We start from the raw sequence: 19415 nt of genomic DNA on the forward strand, positions 1-19415 counted from the left end.
CCAGAGGACCCTCTCCTAGGTCTGTGTCACCTCCTCTGGTGCTGCCATGTCACCACTGTTCCCTTTGTCCTGCTTCTTCAGCCCTGTTGCACAATCCCCAAGGTGTTCATGAGGTAAGTGGATTTGGAAGGGCTTTGAGAAGCAGATGTTTATACATATGATGATTTTTAATGTCTGGGTTTTTTTTTTAATTGGGCAACTAAACAGCAAAGAACAATAGCCCAGAGGTTCTAATGGGTTCCCAACCAAGTCTGTCCCAGTGAGAACATGCTGACCTCGCCCTGACTGATGGACTCATTCATTACCCTCCCCCCATTAGTGACTATGTTTGGCCTTCAGGATACAGCTAATTGATAGAGGTTCAGAAAGAGAACCAGAAGAACTAAGAGGTGAGGAGAGTACCCAAAAGGAGAATGTAAGGTGTGTGCGTGTGTGTGTGTGTGTGTGTGTGTGAGAGAGAGAGAGAGAGAGAGAGAGAGAGAGAGAGAGAGAGAGAGGAGAGAAGTGGAGACATAGAAGGAAAGGAGGGAGAGGAGAGAAGATGGCCCTTCTGGAGAGAGGAAGAGGATGCCACTGGTGAGTGCCCTTGTAAGAGCCACAGTATTCCCACCCAGGGCACCATTCTGTGGGAGGGGCATTTCCCACAATCTCTTCATGCTCCTGTTTCTCTTCAGTCAGTTAGCTACCTTCCTACCCTACTTAAGGTGAGAAGGGTTCCCAGGCAACCTGACTCTGGCCTTTATCCATCTCCTGAAGGCCTTGGGCAGAGGTGGCAGGGACGGCCAAAAAGCAGAGCCGATCGGCTGGCAAACAGGGCCCTCAGTGAGCCCGGTGGCCTGTAAATTGTTCTTTTGTTTTCCAGGCTTTACAACATGGTTTTATTCCATGTGACTGCTATTTCAGGAGCGGTAGATATTGCCAGCGGTCTGTTTAAAAAGGCCAATGACCTGAAATGTTGTAATGTTATGGTTATTTCTTCTTCTTCTTCTTCTTCTTCTTCTTCTTCTTCTTCTTCTTCTTCTTCTTCTTCTTCTTCTTCTTCCTCTTCCTCTTCCTCCTCCTCCTCCTCCTCCTCCTCCTCCTCCTCCTCCTCCTCCTCCTCCTCCTCCTCCTCTTCTTTTCTGTTAGAATTGTCTCCAACAGGAAGGCCTGCTCAGGTGTCATGGAGTCAGTCTTAACTCACAGTCTTTAGTCTTAGCATTTCCTTTTTGTCTTGTCACGTGCTGGACTGGCAACGTGCAGACAGCAGAGATAAGGATTCAGCAGTGGAAGGCTGACCTAGGCACAGGGAAAGCAGGGCTGCCCAGGGTGTACCCGGAAGAGGGTAGGGAGCACTCAGCTCTGGGCTGCCGGTCCTACTTCCCGAGCTGGTGTTTGACCTATAATTACCGTCTCTTTCCTCTGAGAAAACAGCGACATTGAGAGGAAGCACAGAGCAGAAAAAGGCATTACATAAAGGATGGAGGGTTTATAAATACAGTTAAAATTATAGGATTGTGTCCCCGTGTTTAGCTCTCTGAACAGAGGGCTGGAGAAGAGAGGGGGGGCCTTCTTCAACTTGACTCAGGTCCTAAAATACCCAGGTGGGACTCTACTCTTTAGGGGCCAAGCCAAACAGTTTTCCCAACCCTCACTCCGGATGTGAAAATACTGCTTAAAAACAAAGGAGTGTGTATGTGGGGGTGGGGTGGGGTGGGGGTGTATGCGTGTATTTGTGTGTGTGTGTGTGTGTGTGTGTGCACACGTGTATGTGTACATAACCTGTGGGAGTTGGTTTTCTCCTCTCCCATGTGGGTGCAGACATCAACTCAGGCCATCGGGCTTGACTGCAAGAGCCTTTATTTGCCTCGACATCTTGCAGGTGCACCTGGCCAGGTTTCTTTTATGACTTTTTAAGGTTTCTTTTTCTTTTCCTTTTTAAAAAGATGTGTATATATATACTGTCACTGTCTTCAGACACACCAGAAGAATGAATCAGATCTCATTACAGATGGTTGTGAGCCACCATGTGGTTTCTGGGAATTGAACTCAGGACCTCTGGAAAAGCAGACGGTGCTCTTAACCACCGAGCCATCTCCCAGCCCCCTTTTAAGGTTTCTTACTGACTATCTGATTATTCAGTCTCTTTTCATCTAGTTTTCAGTAAGAAGGCATAACCTACTTCACCCAGTACCCCCAGTGCCCGGGCTTGAACCTGGGGCCCTGCACATTCAGCTGCTAAGTTATAGATACCTGGCCCTTGTAAAGTTGTATGTTTTGAGATCTTCCCTAAATTTCCCAGGCTGGCCTGGAATTCTTTATGCAGCGTAGACTTGCCTCTGGAATCTTGCCTCAGGCTCCTGAGTAACCAGGGTGGCATGCTCCACCCTCTAGCTGACTGGCTTTCAGGCTTTTGAGAACCTACATCTTCCCATGGACCAATGAACTATTATAACCCAGGATGCTGGTCACAGCTCACTCACAATGGCTCTCTTGCCGCGCAACCACGAGAGACAATCACCTGAGTCAGTCTGCTGTGATGGAGAATGGCGGACAGACAGACGGACGGACGGTGCTGTAGAAGTGGAAACAGTTCACCTGTATGAAACAGAAAGAAAAGAAGCGTGAGAGAGAAACAGAGAAATGCAGCAGCGGAGGCTGGGCACACAGAAGTCCCTGCTTTAATGGTTCTCGGGGTCTGGACTCTCGCTTCTCCATCCTTTGCTTGAGTCTCAACTATTTCACAGCGTGTGCCTGTGCCGCAGGAAGTCTTGACCAACGGAGAGCAAACACCATCGCTAAGGATTCTGCAGAAACACTGACAATGAGTTCATCAGCTCACGTTAGCTTCATGGGGGTGAGTCTCACTATTATGCTCTCCAGAAAGGGAAGAAAGACAAAAGGTCTCAAGATAAATGTAAACAGCTGAAGAAGAGGAAAGGACTGGGGAGAAGCTTGCTCTGCCTTCACATGGAATGAACTTCGCGGGAGCAGAACTCTGGAAGAGATGACAATGGTCGTCTTCCCATCGATCATCAGCAGGTTTTTACTTCCATGGTCAGATCTGAAGCTATTCAGCCCGTTTGCCACTCAGCAGAGCCTCAGAATGCAAAGGCAGTTGACATCCCCTTGCAGAGGTCAAAACAGCCCGCCCAACCAAACTTAAGAAACTGACCTCCAGACAGGCTTGGCCCCGCCCCTTACAGCCCCGCCCCTTACAGTCCCGCCCCTTACAGTCCCTGTCCTGGTCCTGGTTTCTCACCTGCCTAAAACGAATCTAAATCTCCTCTGTTGCAGCTCCGGGATAGACCAGTGGCCTGAATCTTTGAGTACAGCCACAGTTCTCAACTGTGGGTCTCACTTCTCACAGGGGCCACCTATCAGATACCCTGCATACCAGATATTTACATTACAATTCATAACGGTAGCAAAATTACAGTTATGAAGTAACAATGAAAGTAATTTTATGGTTGGGGGGGTCACCATAACAGGAAGCGCTGTATGAAAAGGTCACAGCGTGAAGAAGGTTGAGAACCACCACTCTACACTGTATTTGCTTCCCTCCAAAAAACGTCAGGAAAGGGGGGGAAAGAGAATAAGAAAGGCGTTTTGTACACGCTTCTTGTCATAGTGTCGGGGTTTGGTGACTGATTATAGGATGAATCCCCAGGTAGGGCAGTCTCTGGGTGGCCTTTACTTCAGACTCTGCTCTACACATTGCCTCCTTTATTGCTCCTGTGAGTATTTTGTTCCCTTTCTCAGAGGAACCATAGCACCTTCACTTAAGTCCTGCTTCTACTTGAGCTTCCTGTGCTGGGTGAATTGTAACTTGTTCATTTTGAGCTTTTGGGCTAACATCCACTTATTAGTGAGTGCACACCATGTGCATTCTTTTGTGACTGGGTTACCTCGCTCAGGATGACACTTTTAGTTCCATCCATTTGCCTAAGAATTTCATGAATTCATTGTTTTTAATAGCTGAATAGTACTCCATTGTGTATATATACCACAGTTTCTGTAGCCATTCCTCTGTTGAGGGACATCTGGTTTTTTCCTAGCTTCTGGCTATTGTAAATAAGGCAGCTATGAACATAGTGGAGCATGTGTCCTTATTACATGTAGGAGCACCTTCTGGGTATGGCTGTCTCCAGAGGGGCCCTGCCAGAGCCCTACAAATACAGAGGCAGAAACTAGCAACCAACTATTGGACTGGGCTTGGGGTCCCCAACAGAGGATCTGGAGGGTGGTCCAGAGAAGCTGAAGGGGTTTATAGCCCCATGGGAAGAACAATGACTTTGGACACCCAGACACCCCAAGACTCCCAGGGGCTGAACCATCAACCAAGGGGTGCACATGGTTCCAGTCAAAAAGGTGGCAGAGGAAGGCCTTGTTGGGCATCAGTGGGAGGAGTGGTCTTTGGTCAGGTAAAGGCTCAATAGAGACCCCAACAAAGGGAAACGGACGACGGGGGTGGGGTGGGGAGGTGGGAGTGTGTTGGTAGAGGGGATATACATGGAGGCAGGGGGTGGGAGGAGGAGTTGGGAATCTTTGGGGAGGGGGGCTTTTGGGAGGGGGAATTGGGAAAGGTTTTATCATTGGCAATGTAAATGAAGAAGATACTCAATTAAAAAAAAAAGGCGTTTTGTTTCAGATCATGTGATTCTTTTTCAGGCTTCAGGTTTCTTCCTAACACATCTCTAGATGTTTGAGGGACAGCAGGATGCAGGAGGAACTGCTCTTGGCTGAGGGATCTTGCTGCTCTTACAGGGGATCCCAGTTCAAGTCCCATCATCCACACGGGGCCCGGCTCACAACCACCTGTACCCCAGCTCCTGGGAGACTCAGTGCTCTGGCTTCCTCAGGCGCGTGCACCGTGCCACACACCTCTACACACTTAAACACAGAATTTAAAAATAATAAATCTTTAAACGTCTATCAGGTTAATTGAATTAAAATGTGTTTTCTGTAAAAAAAAAAAAAAGTCAGAAAGAAATAACTAAAATAACCTTTTACTCTTCCTGTCAGAACCAGTGTCTATTAATAATGAATATAAATTAATTTTTTCTGTAAGCATGCTATGGTTTTAAAACATTTCCTCATTGGGCATGGTGGCGTATGCCTTAAATTCCAGCACCTGAGAGGCAGAGGCAGGCAGATCTCTGTGAGTTCAAGGCCAGTCTGGTCTACAAAGTGAGTTTCAGGACAGCTGGAGCTACACAGAGAAACCCTGTCTCAGAAAAAAAAGGGGGGGGGGGGTCCTTTAAATTTTATGTGTTGGAAACTTAATCTCAACTGATGTTGTTAACTATATTTGGGAATTGAGCCTTGGAGAATTAGGATTAGATGAAATCATGAGGGTGGGGCCCACAGTGTAATTAGTGGCTTTATAAAAGGTGAAGAGTCTGAATACCGCATAATGACAACTCAGTCTCACCATGTGACAGCCTTTGTCATGTGATGACCTATCAGGAAGGCCCTCACCAAATGCCAAGCAGATGCTGGCATCATATTATTGGATGTCCAGTACATTAAACTGAGTAAATCTCTATTCTTTATAAATTGTGAGGCCTGTGAGATTCTGTTATAACAAAAGAAAATAGCTGAAACGTTTGTATCCTTTTTTCTTTCTTTCTTTCTTTCTTTCTTTCTTTCTTTCTTTCTTTCTTTCTTTCTTTCTTTCTTTCTTTCTTTCTTTCTTTCTTTCTTATTTCTTTCTTTCTTTTTTTTCAAGACAGGGTTTCTCTGTGTAGCCCTGGCTGTCCTGGAACTCACTCTGTAGAACAGGCTGGCCTCGAACTTAGAAATCCGCCTACCTCTGTCTCCCAAGTACTGGGATTAAAGGTGTGTGCCACCACTGCCCAGAGTTTGTATCTTTATACTAGTGCCTTGATGTCCCAGCACACAGGCGCTCGTCAGAGGATAGCTGCAGAGTTTGTTCTCTCCTTTCAGCTCATGGGTTCTGGGGCTCAAATTCAAGTCACCAGACTTGGTGGCAAGCACCTCCCTCCAGCGAATGTCTTGCTGACCCTGGCTTTAATCATATGTAGTAATCTGGCATTTTAGAGCACCTGAATTTATTGAATCTATTTCCTGCAGCTAAATAGGTGATTGGCTGCCTTGGTCCTTTAGCACTTACAGACTTATGTATATATTTTGTGCAGACATATATGTTTTTCGAGGCTTGTGAGCAGCCAGCATCAATCCAGCCTGAGCATGGAGGTAGAGCCAGCACGTTCTTCATCCACCAATCACGCTTCAAGAAGCAAGTTCTTCCAGGTCACAGGGAACCACGTGGTTCCTCTCCACCATGCACCTCCCTGATCCCTATCAGAACCAGACAAATGGATATCGTCTACAAAAACAGCCATCTGGAAATGCACTGAGAGCCTCTGAAGGGGACTCCTGTCGTAGGTGGTGACAGGGCAGGCTGAGCAGGTGTCCCTCAGGCTCATGAGGCCTACTAGTGTGTCTTCCTGGCCTAGGACAGGATCAGACACAGGGGCATACCCATGGGTAAAGCCCCACAAGTAAAGTCACCAGGACGTCCTGAAACCGAGAGAAGGGATGTTTTCTAGGGTCACATCCAGAGCCACCCCCCTGACTCTGAGGGGTTTAGCCAGGAAGGTAAATGTGTAGCCTTCTGGAGCAAAGGGCAGGTAGAAAGCCCAGCCCTGTCCTGTTCCCTTGTGACGGGAGTTCCTGCTCCTGTCACTTTCTGACGCTGCTCCCTTATCTGAAAATGAGAATATGGATGTCTGCTCCAAAATGTTGCTGTGAATAATAAATAGGGGGAGTCTTTGGAAGAATGGAGCATGCACACACCCCAGTGTGCAGTCCTGACTGCACGTAGCCCAAGATAGCTGTGAGTGTGGCCTAACACAGAATAATAAAATCACTTCAGACGTTAGGCGACTCTTTTGTAACTTCATTGAATGCTTCTCAAATATGCACTTTGTAGATAACAAAGAAGAAATTAAGCTAGGACACCCCTGGGAGTATAAGAGAGTGGGTGCTGGCAATTTTAAGGCTAAATCTACCAGACCTCTCCACCCCACCCCCACCTCACTCCCATAATCCCCCTCTGAGTTGACAGGACCTCTCAAGCCACTGTCCCCTGTCCCAGCGCTACACACTATTCCTCTGGCGTGCTGGTGAACTCCTTGAGGGTCTGGATGAGAAGTTGATGCCCCTGTGCCCTCTGTGCCTGGCACAGCATGGCACTCCAACCGTGACCGATTCTGCTGACTTGTGAGAGTGCCCTCTCCTTGCAGATCCAGCCAGTTTGGACCAGCACAGTGAGCAGGCAGCTGGGCCAGCAGCTGAGCTCCCCTCCCCCATGGCACTTTTCCCTGGAGAGCAGAGAGCCAGATGCCAGCCTCCGGAGAGCCTTGCTACCTCCTTCCTTTGCTTGCAGGTCAGAAGATCATCCCTGATAGCTACCCAGAGAACTGCCTCGGACATTATCAGTGCTTATGAAATGCAGAGGCTCACTCTGAGTGACAACTCCTTCAAGGGTGCTTGTATTCCTAGGATGTCCCAAGTCCCATACCCTGGTTTTCCTGGCCAATGCACCTGCTGACACATCTGTGCCACGAGACCAGGTCCGATGGCTCAGCAGTCACCGAGACAGCTTCATATGAGTGGAGAGAGGTCGGCAGCCAGAACAACGCAGAGCAGGACGCTCCCAGGAATCAGCCATAGGCTTAGAACCCCAGGTGCCACAGGCAGAGATTTGGGGTTGGTTTTATTCCTTTAGCATTCTCCTGAGGCATCGTGTAACCACATTAGCAGCTGGGGTCCTGCACACACCACCTGTGATCTATGGACAAGCATCTTAACAATTATTAACTCATTTAATCACTGATACAGGTAGCGTTCATCTCTGTGTGTTACCTGTAGGAAACTGAGGCACAGTAGTTTGCTCAAGACCACACAGTTTCTGAGAGGCTGGTGTGCACAGTTTAATCAGGAGATGGGCCCACAAACCCGTATCATTTCTACGTATTTTATTTTAATTCTTATTTTATTTTTTGGTTTTTGAGATAGGGTCTTTCTAGGTAGCCCTGGTTGTCCTAGAACTCCCTATGGAGACAAAGCTAATCTAATCTTTCGGAGCACATTCTGGCTCTGCTTCCCAAGCACTGAGATCAAAGGCATGTGTCACTACACCTGGCTTTGTTTGTTTGTTTTTAGTTTGGGGGCTCTGGGTGCTTTTTGAGACAGGGCCTCTCACGGTCCATATTACACAGGAGCTCTCTCTATACACTAACTCCCAGTAGTCTTGTTTGGAGACTGGAAGACTAAAGTGCAGGTTAAGTGTGTTCAGGTCTCTTAGTTGCCAAGTGGAGGGTAACACTCAAGGTCTGAATGGCCCAACCCCACTCCCACAAGCAGAGTAAACTATAAAACCAAGGGAAAATGCTCAACGGCCTTAGGAAAGGACAAGGCGTGGCCACACACACTGGGAAGGGCAAGTCAAGCTAGAAGTGACCTCAGGACACAGAGACAGGAGGCCCAGGCCAGACCCTTCAGTCACCTGCCCTTTTGGTACCTCAGACCGCAGCAGTTGGCCAGACTGGGCATTTGATGAGGTCTGGTGCTGGCAAATCTAGACATTCTTGAGAGCAGAGCCTTGCCATGATGGAGAATGGTCCTGAAGGCAGACAAGGTTCAAAAGGGAGTTCCAAAGATCTTCTAATGCTCCCCAGTCATCTCCTTGGAGATCCCAGTTCTTTTGTTTGTCGTGTTCTTTCCTCTCTTCTTCCTCCTCTTCTTCCCTCCCTCCTCCCTCCTCCTTTTGCTCCTCCTCCTCCTCTTCCTCCTCCTCTCCCCTTGGGGTTTTCTGCCCAGCTTCCAGCTATCTTTAGCTCACTGTTACAATTTTAGGTCTGGGAACATGCCAACTCTGCGATAAAGGTCCTCCTTGCACGTATACTGCCCTAGGTTCAACCTCCAGTATTGCAAAATTTAAAAAAATAAATTGAAAGATGGCTATAATCCCAGAACCACAGTCCTGGAAGGAGCCTTCTGAAAGGCTCAGTGGTCCCTTCTGCTTTAAGGCCACAGAAAGCAACAGTAACCCCTCTCTGCTGTTCAGTATCTGTTCTCCTTGCCTAAGGGAGGTTTGCTCTTGTGAATGCGGCTGACTGATCAGCTGGGGCACAAAGATCTTGGCTTTTATCTAAAACCACATAACAGTGGCGGCAGTATCGACACTGCCCCCTGGAAGGAAGCTTGTCTACCTTCCTGGGAGCATCAGAGATTCTACCTCATCTTTTCCAGAAGACCTGGGACCACAGAAGCAGGTGGGATCTGATGAACAACTTGAGGCAGGTTCTAACAGGTACCTGTAAGCTGTCTTTTCTCATGAGAGGCAGAACCAGTCGGTGCCTACCCAAGGAGGAGGCTGGGAAGGGACTTGAGGCCCAGACAGGCTGCAGGCAGGCCTCCCTGGGGGACTGCACTGACTGAAGGCAGGCCTCGGAGGCTGCAACCTACTCCTTGACTGGCCACAGGACTGTAACCAGTCACGCGGCTTGGCATCCCCAGGCTTTCTCTCCACCCCTGTCGCTGTCTGGGTGGCGCCCACAGGAAAGAGCAAACAAATGATGGCTGTAAAATAATTACACTTTTGAGTGATCTTTCTCTCCCTTGGCAGGGCCTTGTTGATCACCCTGCTTTCTTTCAGATTAGGCAAGGGAAACGGGTACAGAACCCAGGAACTCATCCCATGCCAACTGTGCCTAAGGCCCAAAGTTCCCTGGGTGAAGATTCTGCTTCCGCACCAGCAGGCAACTCAGGACACCAGTAATCCCAGACCCACACCAGTCATTTCTTACTAGAACTTAACAGCACACAGTAATTACATGTCCACTAAGTGTTGGGTATGCTGAGGAGCACTCTGTATATCACCTAATGAGTTGGGTGTGTTATTATCCCATCCCATAGATCAGGGCATCACACTGTAAAAGATTAGATCACTGACCCAAGGTTCCCCACCAAATGATGAATGCCACAAGACTACCTGATTACCGGTACCTCCCAGGGACCCAACAGTGTAAAACACAGGGAAGACATCCAGCAATCCTTGGCCAGGATGCTTTCCTGGCGTGTGAGAGAGGCCGGAGCTGGACAAGGCGCGAAAAGGCAAAGCAGAAAGGAGTCCCCTCTCTAGAAGGAGAATTCTATGGGGAAGGAGAAGGATTCGTCCTGCAGGCTGGCCAGAGGAGCCAGGGTCATCCACAGCACTGTGAGCCTTCCTGCTCTCTGATTGCGTATCCTGCTGTGTGTTCTGAATGGGAGCTGTCTAGCTACTCTGTGGGCGTATGCACTGGTTGCTAATTCCGGAAGACTTGTTAATCCTGGGCAGAATCATGACCAAGGCTGGTGAGTCACACACCCCATGTGGAACACACTGCCTGTCAGGATGAACCAGAAGTTGCTCCCTTTGCTCCACAGGGCTTTTTTCCCTTCTGAGTTCTGGGGAGGAGGGTCAAGATCACAGCAAGCCTCTGGCTCCCCTCACTCTGTAAACCTGCGGCCTATATGGGTTCTTCTGGTGGCCTCCTGGAGAGGTCAGTCCCTCCCCACAGAATGTCAATGGGTTCCTGGAAGTGGTGGGCAGTACCCACTTGACCTCTCTGGGCAGCTGTACAAAAAGCTGCCACCAGGAAAGTAGTTAGCTTCTAACAAAGGATGCACCTTAGCTTGCCCTCAGAGAGAACTTAGACAGTCAGGTCCCCCAGAGAGAGGAAACACACTGATTTAAAGCCACACAAAGGTGCAAAAAGGAAGCAGAGTTAAAAGGGAAATGAAGTGGCAATGGAGGTGGTCTGGCCTCCAATACAGACTTCCAAGTATTTAAAATACAACCCACTGACTCCCATTCACACTGTGGACTACTCCATTCCTTTGGTTGACCATGTGAGGTAGCTAACAGCCTACTATGGCCATTTTCAACTGGGAGCTACATAGAGCCAAGGAGAAAAGAGAAACCCCCAATCAGGTCACTGTACCTGGTAACAACAATTCAGACAAGCATGGTGATGCTGCTAAAAGTTCAGTGGAGATTTCACTCTTCAGATCGAGTGGATCACCACTGCAGGGCTCCTCTTTCAGAGGCAACAGAAGGGTGAGAGTATCCAGGAATGTGGGAGCAGCTCAAGGACGTTCCAAACAGTAATTCCCTGGCCCCAGATTCCCCCATAGTGGCATTGTTTTAGACCCAACAGGATAAAACTGGTGCAAGACTAGAGATGCATGCTTTAAACAAACAAACAAACAAACAAACAAAACCAAGAAATAAAAACAAAAGAAAACAAAAAAAAGCAAAAACCTGAAGGTTGACCAGATGGCTCAGTGGGTAAAGGCATCTGCCACCAACCCTGCTGATCTGAGTTTAATCTCTGGGATCAAAATACATGGTAGAAGGAAAGAACCAAGTTGTCTTCACATAATAAACACGTGGTAACTTTGTTTTTAATAATACTGATTGAGTAGACTTCAAATAAGCAAGGACTGTGATAGGGAGGGTATACTTTGAGCCTCCAGGCCTACTGACTGAGAACAGTGTCTGACAAAATGGTCTCAAATCAAAAGGGAGTTAGACTCACTAAGAATTCTGAAAAGTGGAGAAAGTGGGTAAGCAAAACATCTTTTCAACAGTTAGACATTTTGTGCTTTTTTTAAAGTTAATTTTAACTTTAGTGTATGTTCATTGTACAAAATGAACATGGGTCTTATAATGACTTTTCCAATCCTATCTTGCACGGTGACCATATCCTCCCCCACCCCACCCCGTTATCTTTCTTCTCTCACTAGCCTTTCTCTTCCCAAGTAGGCCCCCTGATTGACTAGACTGATTTTTGAGACACAGCCTACCTTGATGCAGAGAAGGGTAGCCCTCCCTGTTTAACATGTGCTTCCAAACCAGCATCTTCAGCTAACTGCCCTGGAGGTTTGGTCCAAGGCACACACAGAGGCCTGCCCTCATTATGCATAAGAATCTCCTTGGCAACAAAATTCTCAGATTCAACACCTGAGCCCAACAGAAAGGTAGCACTGGCCTTCAGAATGCTGCAGAGTCTTGCTAGTGTTTGATGAGCCTCCCCTTGTAAGAAGCCACCCCACCTTCTGCAGAGGGCCCTCGTAACAAGGAAACTGAGGCACACCGTTGCTCTCTGGCAGTGGTATGAATGGCAAATACTTGTTTTCTCACAGGCTTGGAAAGGGAGTCTAGTTAGTTTTGTCAACTTGAAACTAGTTAGAGTCATAGGAAGATGAACCTCAACTGGAAAATTCCTCCATCAGATTGCCTGTAAGGTATTTTCTTAATTACTGGTTGATGTGGAAGAGTCCACTGTGAGCAGTGCCATCCCTGGGCAGATAGTTCTGGGTGGTACAAGAAAGCAACATCCCTCTGTGACTCCTACCCTGGTTCCTGCCTCCAGGTTGCTGCCTTGCGTTCCTGCCCTGACTCTCCTCAGTGATGGGCTGTGATGTAGACATAGAAGCCAAGTAAACCCTTCCCTCTTCAAGCTTCTTCTGGCCAGAATGTTTTAACACAGCACTATAAAGCAAGCTAAGACAAGGTGCCAGCAGATCCAGTTCTTCTGAAAGGCTTCCTAATTGGATTATTGGTAGTTAGCTTCTTGTAATGCCTTCCTGGGACTGTCCTCTCATGCACCCATGGAGAGTGACAGAGCAAGCTCTGGTCTACCTCTGTACACAAGTACCAGTCGGATCATTGAAGTACTACCTCAGACCTGTGTAGCCTGTTCTTAAACACTATCATGCTTTAGACTAGAACTTTAATGTGTGTGCATGTGTGTGTGTGTGTGTGTGTGTGTGTCTGTCTGTCTCTGTGTGTGTGTGTTACGTGTGTGTGTGTTTGAAAAAGTACCCACAGAACCCAGACTAGTCTCAACCCTACTATATATCTGAGAAAGACTTTGAACTCCTGACCCTGCCTCCCAACTACTGGGATTACAGGCATGCATCACCATGCCTCATTCTGAACATGTGCATTTTAAGGCACACAAACATTCACTCCCTAGTGATGAAATAACAGATTTCAGAGAGTCTATTTTGTAGCCTGTATTCCTTTCTTCAGATCTTATATTCTTGGGTAGTATAGCTTGAGCACACTAGATTGCACATTTGCCATATGACTTTTACTGGGAAGATGTATATCTCTTTCTAATAAGATACACAAAGGCACCAAGAGACTTATGGAAAGATTCTGTTGGGGTCTAACTTGGTGAACCACTGAGTTTATTAGAGTTACAGAAGCATGGTGACTAAAGGGAAGCTATACTGAGGGGTCTCCACATCCCACAGTTCACTGAGCCTCCCTTCCCCTTCTCCTTCCAGGAGAGAGCCCAATCTCACCAGGGTCTCCAGATGATCTGATGATCTGATTCAAGGTGGCAATGGTTGTGCCCAGCCCAGAGGGAACAGCTACACAGCAATTTTATGCAAATGAAAGCATTTTAATTCTGATATATATATTTATACGGTAACAATGCAGTGCATAGGTCTCTAAGACCCCTCTATGCCACCATTTTTGATGGGCTGGGTCCATGGTCAGGTCAAAGAGTAGCACAGTGAGAATCCCTAGTCAGGAGAAGCAGTTTCAATCAAGAGTTGGAATGACATGGTTTAAACATGCTTTTAAGGGCTTTCCTACCCAGGACATTTCCAAACTTGGTTTTCTCATCGATAGAATGAAGTGACTGGAGAGATAGGTCGACCAGTAGAGCAATTGCCATGGAAACACAAGGACCTAAGTTCAATCCTCAGAAAGTCAGGGCAGGAACTCAAACAAGGCAGGAACCTGGGAGCAGGAGCGGATGCAGAGACCACCATGGTTTGCTCTTCATGGCTTACTGAGCTTGCTTTCTTATAAAATCAGGACTACCAGCCTAGGAATGGTACCACCCACAGTGGGCAGGACTCTCCCCCATCAATTGTTACTTAAGAAAATGATCCATGCTGGATCGTATAGAGGCATTTTCTCAACTGAGGCTCTCTCCTTTCAGATAACTCTGGGTTTTGTCAAGTGGACACAAAACTAAGCCACACAGCGTCTCTCCACAACCTTCTCTCACATCCTTGAGACTAAAGGATCTCTTCTTAGCCAGGCATGTTGGTACATGTTCATTCCAGATGCAGAAGCAGGTGGATCTCTATGAGTTTGAAGACAGCCACCTGTACAGAGTGAGCTCCAAGCCAGCCAGAGCTGTGTAGTGAGACCCTGTCTCAAAGCAAACAGAAGTCTCATCCTTGAAGAACTGCAGGATGCCGCCACACCAGGCATAGAAACTCCTGGGCCACTTGCCTAGCCATTGGCCCAAGGGACTCCCCAAGGGTCTGGAACTCCTGATAGAACATACAGAGAAAGGGTAGGCCTTGAATTTTAGGAGGCCAGGAGTCTTTCTATGTCCTCTGGCCCTCAGCACCCCACCCTAACAAGCTCTAGTCTTCATTTGAACTTTGGGGGTTACCCACTGCCTGCTTCTCCTGACATGATTCTTCAACCGTGAGCACACATACACTGTATTATATACACACTCAGGATGAGGAATCCGTGGTGTCGTTCGGACGGCAGCAGCAAGAATACAACTGCATAAGATGTGTTGAGTGTGCACATGTGTGTGTGTGTGTGTGTGTGTGTGTATGTGTGAGTCTGTGCTTTCCCTGTCTTATGCTTTATACTCCACCTGGGTCTAGCCTGTTGGATAGTTATACTTACGTTCAAATTAATGCTTCACACTAAGTTCTCTGACAAATACGCCTGTCTTCTCCAGAAATCATCTCACAGATACATCCTTACCAGTTTTCTGGGCACCCCGCAGTCCAGTGAAGTTGAACACCACATATCACACATAATTCTCCAAAGGTGATTGATTAGCCTTCATTTCCACTCAGTCTCTACACTGTCTTTTGAGACAGGGTCTCATGTATCCCAAGCTGGTCTTGGACTTGTCATATAGCCAGCCACAGGTGACCTTGAACTTAGTTTGTGTAACTCTGGATGACCCAAAGCATGCTTTGTAGACCAGGTTGGATTTGAACTCACAGTTATCCACCTGTTTCTGCTTCAGGAATTCTGGAATTACTGGTGTTTGGTGCTTGAACTTCTGATCCCCATGCCTCTATTTCCTAGATGCTGGAATTACAGATATATGCTCCCAACCTCACTTATGCAGGGCCAGGCATGGAACTCAGGGCTTTGTGCAGGATACGCAAGCATGTGACCTCTGAGCCCCAGCCCAGCCCCAGCCCCAGCCCCAGCCCAGCCCAGACCCAGCCCCAGACCCAGACCAAGTCCCAGACCCAGACCCAGACCCAGACCCAGACCCAGACCCAGCCCAGCCCAGCCCCCAGCCCCAGCCCTAGCCTCAGCCCAGCCCCAGTCCCAGCCCCAGCCTCCAGCCCCAGTCCCAGCCCCAGCCCCAGTCCCAGCCCCAGCCCCAGCCCCAGCCCCAGCCCCAGCCCCAGCCCCAGTCCCAGCCCCAGCCCCAGCCCTAGCCCCAGTCCCAGCCTCAGCCCCAGCCCCAGCCCAGCCCAGCCCAGTCCCAGCCCAGTCCCAGCCCCAGCCTCCAGCCTCCAGCCCCAGCCCAGCCCCAGCCCCAGCCCCAGCCCCAGCCCCAGCCCCAGCCCCAGCCCCAGCCCCAGCCCCAGCCCCAGCCCCAGCCTCCAGCCCCAGCCCAGCCCAGCCCCAGCCCCAGCCCCAGCCCCAGCCCCAGCCCCAGCCTCCAGCCCCAGCCCCAGCCCCAGCCCCAGCCCCAGCCCCAGCCTCCAGCCCCAGCCCCAGCCCCAGCCCCAGCCCCAGCCCAAGCCTCTCCTTTCAGCTTTCACTCCTCCTGTCAACCTAGCTGTTTCAACCTGTGCCTTGAAACAAGCCCAGACATTCAGGAGTGAGTCACCTGTCCTTTCCCAGAATGGAAGGATGCATCTGTGTTAGTCATGTGACTCATGGTCTCAGAGGCTTCTGTCCTCCATGGCAGGGATGGGCAAGATGTGCAGCTTGGTCTGTGATGGTGGGAGTGTGTGGTTCAAGCCCCCGCACTGCAGTGGGCCAGGAAGGAGAACAGGACAGAGCCAGGGGCCAAGGTGTAACTTCCAAAGGCCCTCTCCTGGGTGACAGCTTCTTCTAGCAAGTTCCCCAAGAACCCAGATGGGGGCCAAATATTCAAAGCAAGATGGATGAAGGAGTAGGTATTTCAGATTCAAACCATATTACTATTATTCCTACCCTGCCTCTGTAGTCTTCCTGACTGTCCCTGGTGACATCAAAATCTACTATGCTCCATGATGGCTGCCTGATCTGTCAATTTAACTACATCTGGAATTAACTAAAACCAAAATAACTGGACACACTTTTTAGGAGGTTTTTGTTTTGTTTCTGTTTTTTTTTTTTTTTTTTTTTTTTTTTTGGTTTTGGTTTGTGAGACAGGGTCCGTACAGCCCTGGCTGTCCTGAAACATGATCTGTAGACTAGGGTGACCTCTCTCAGACCTTGGAGATTCACCTGCCTCTGCTTCCTAAGTGCTGGGGCTAAAGATGTGTGCCAACATGGCTAAGGGATATTTTGTCTTTTTTTTTTTTATCTTTTGGAAGATAATTTTGTAATTATATTTATGTACAGAAAACTTAGTGTACACTTAACCCAGTTTAGTGGTGAGTTCTTCAGCCTTTGCCTTTTCTAGCTTGGCAATGCAAGCCACAGACTTAGGACCCAGGACGTTGCCTCCCCAGTGGCGGCAGATCTCGTCATATCTGTTCTTGTAATTGGTCCTAATAGCTTCCACCAGCTTAGCCAGAGTGCCCTTGTCTTCCGAGTTAACCTGTGTGAAGGCAACAGTGGTGCATGTCTTCCTGGGGACCAGGCGCCTCAGCCTGGCCTTTCCCTTAGGGTACCCCATCTTTCGACACAGGGCAGGCAGGAAAAACACCAGCTCAGTGGGGTGTGCATCATAGGTAATCACCACCAACCGAGCCTTCTTGTTCTCTACCAAGGTGGTGACTGTGTGGACTCCTGCTCGGAGGACAGGGGGTCTCTTAGTTGGGACGTCCCCTTTGCCAGCGGCTTTCTCCTCAGCACGGGCCAGCAGCCTTTGCTTCTTCTCCTGCTTTGTCCCTGGTCTGTGCTTGTGGGCAAACTTAAGCAGCTGAGTAGCTGTTCACCTGTCCGGGCCTGGGTAAGCTGGTTAATGGCAGGAGGTACTTTGAGCCCCTTATAGAGGATGGCTCTTTGCCGCTGCAGCCTGATGTGGCGGGGCCATTTGATGAAGTCTGTTAGATCTTTTTTGGGCTGGATGTCCTGCCCAATGCCGATGTTCTTGGGCCTTTTCTCAAACAAAGGATTGGTCACCTTCTTGACCTCCTGTTTCTTGACAATGGAGGAGGCCGGGGCCTTCTTCTTCCCCTTGGCCTTCTTTCCTTTGGTCATTGCAGTGAGAAAACCCATTTCTAATCTGGATCTTTGAGGTGAGAAAATAAACCTTTCATCCACGTCTTCTGAGGGGGACGATCCATCTTTAACTGGAACTACACCTTCTGTCGGCAGCCTATGTACAGGACAGAGACGAGGGAAACCTTGCTCTCTGTCTGCTTCTTCTCATCCTCCCTAGGAAATCAATTCCTTCATTGGCAGTCACCAGTTCTTCAGGATTCAGGTGTATACAAAGACCAGCTGGGACATCCAGCCTTGTGGACTGAAAAACTACTGGATTCCTGGACCTTCCATTTATAGGCAGTCATTGTTGGATTAGCTGGACCAAAGCCTATAAGTAATAATAATAAATCCTGTGTGTGTGTGTGTGTGTGTGTGTGTGTGTGTGTGTACGCACGCGCACGTTCATTCATTCTATAAGTTCTGTTACTCTAGAGAACCCTGACTAATACATCTTCCATCTATGGAAGACTCACATCCCTAAAGCTGTTCTTAAACCACATGCAATGTCCTGGACTGCTGAGAGGGAAAGACCTTGGGCCCTGCTTCACCTCCTGTCAGTCCCTCAGTTATCTCTTCAGGAAGCTTCCTATGTCCCTTCTAAGCAAGATCAGGAAATCCTCAGTATATTAACTCTCTCTCTCTCTCTCTCTCACTCTCTCTCTCTCTCTCTCTCTCTCTCTCTCTCTCTCTCTCTCTCCCCTCCATTATTTTTAGATTTTGCTAAGTTCCAAGAGGACTAAGGATATGTATTATTAGTTTCTTTATCCTTACCATTGAATTAGTTTAAGAAATAACAAGCATGTTAAAACAGGAAGAAAGAAAGAAGGAAAGGAAGCTGGATAAAGGAAGGAAGGAAGGAAAAATCCAAGCATGATGGTGTATGTCTATAATCCCAGTACCCAAGAGTCTGAGGCAGAAAGATTAGGAGTTCAAATTTAGTCAACCACACACAAACACAGCCACAGCCACACACACATACACAGCCACACACACAGAGTCACACACAGCCATAGACATACACACACACACACACACAAAGCCACACACACACAGCCACATACACACACACACAACCATACACAGCCAGCCAGCCAGCCAGCCAGCCACACACACACACACACACACACACACAATGAGAGAGAGAAAGAGAGAGAGAGAGAGAGAGGAATGAGAACCTGGGCATATGCAACACGCTGAATCTAGTTTTGCAGGCCTCCCAATGGCTCTGAACAGTGTCTCTCAAATCCATTCTCCTCTGTGTTTGATCTTTCAGCTTCCCCTCCCTAGTATTAATATAAAAATAGGATGCATTTATATGTGCTAAGTCTCCATGATGGCTCTTGGATCCCTGGGCTGTTAGCAAGCTTTAAATGTCTCTACTGACAGCAAGGTATAAAACCCTCACTGAATACAAACCCTGGTCTCTTTCCTGGTCACAGACTCATGCTCCATTCCATGGCCAAGGTCACTCACTTCTTGTGAACATAATCTGTCCACTGCAGCCAAACATTTCCTTTCCCCTCACACACCTTCAAAGAAGAAAACCAAAAAGTTCTTAGCAGCTAATTCTCTGATGGGATCACTTATAGCCACCTGCACAAATGGAGAGGGACAGGGCCCCGAAACGTACAGAGAGGACCAGGAAGTGGGAAAGCCAAGCAACTCCCTGTGGTGTGCACACGCATAAAACTCCACAGTGAAACTCCCTGGCAACGTTTTGCTCAGATTAATAATTAAATGGTCGTGTGTATTTTGACTAGAAGCCAGCAACCGGGCAAGGAGAAGTAACAGAGAAACAGGGTGCCGAGGTCAGCCAGGAATGAGACTCAGCCAGGCTTCTGCGCAGATAGCCCAGGGCTTTGTGCGTGGATTCCCTCTTGTGCTTCAACTTTGAGAAAGGTTGGGTTGTTTTGCTTTGCTTTGCTTTTTTTTTTTTTTTTTTTCAGTCCAGACTGACCTCAAACACATGATCCTC

The 19415-nt window shown here is 48.3% G+C and overlaps 1 protein-coding gene and 1 pseudogene across 1 annotated transcript in view; one reads left to right on the forward strand and one right to left on the reverse strand.

The window, feature by feature from the left end:
• Positions 1 to 19415, forward strand: part of Nek2 (NIMA related kinase 2) — a 712524-nt gene that overhangs the window by 291257 nt on the left and 401852 nt on the right. The window lies entirely within an intron of this gene.
• LOC127697551 (60S ribosomal protein L7a-like) lies at positions 16647 to 17434 on the reverse strand (annotated as a pseudogene).

This window comes from Apodemus sylvaticus, chromosome 12 (genome assembly GCF_947179515.1).
Source record: "Apodemus sylvaticus chromosome 12, mApoSyl1.1, whole genome shotgun sequence".
NCBI classification, from domain to species: domain Eukaryota; kingdom Metazoa; phylum Chordata; class Mammalia; order Rodentia; family Muridae; genus Apodemus; species Apodemus sylvaticus.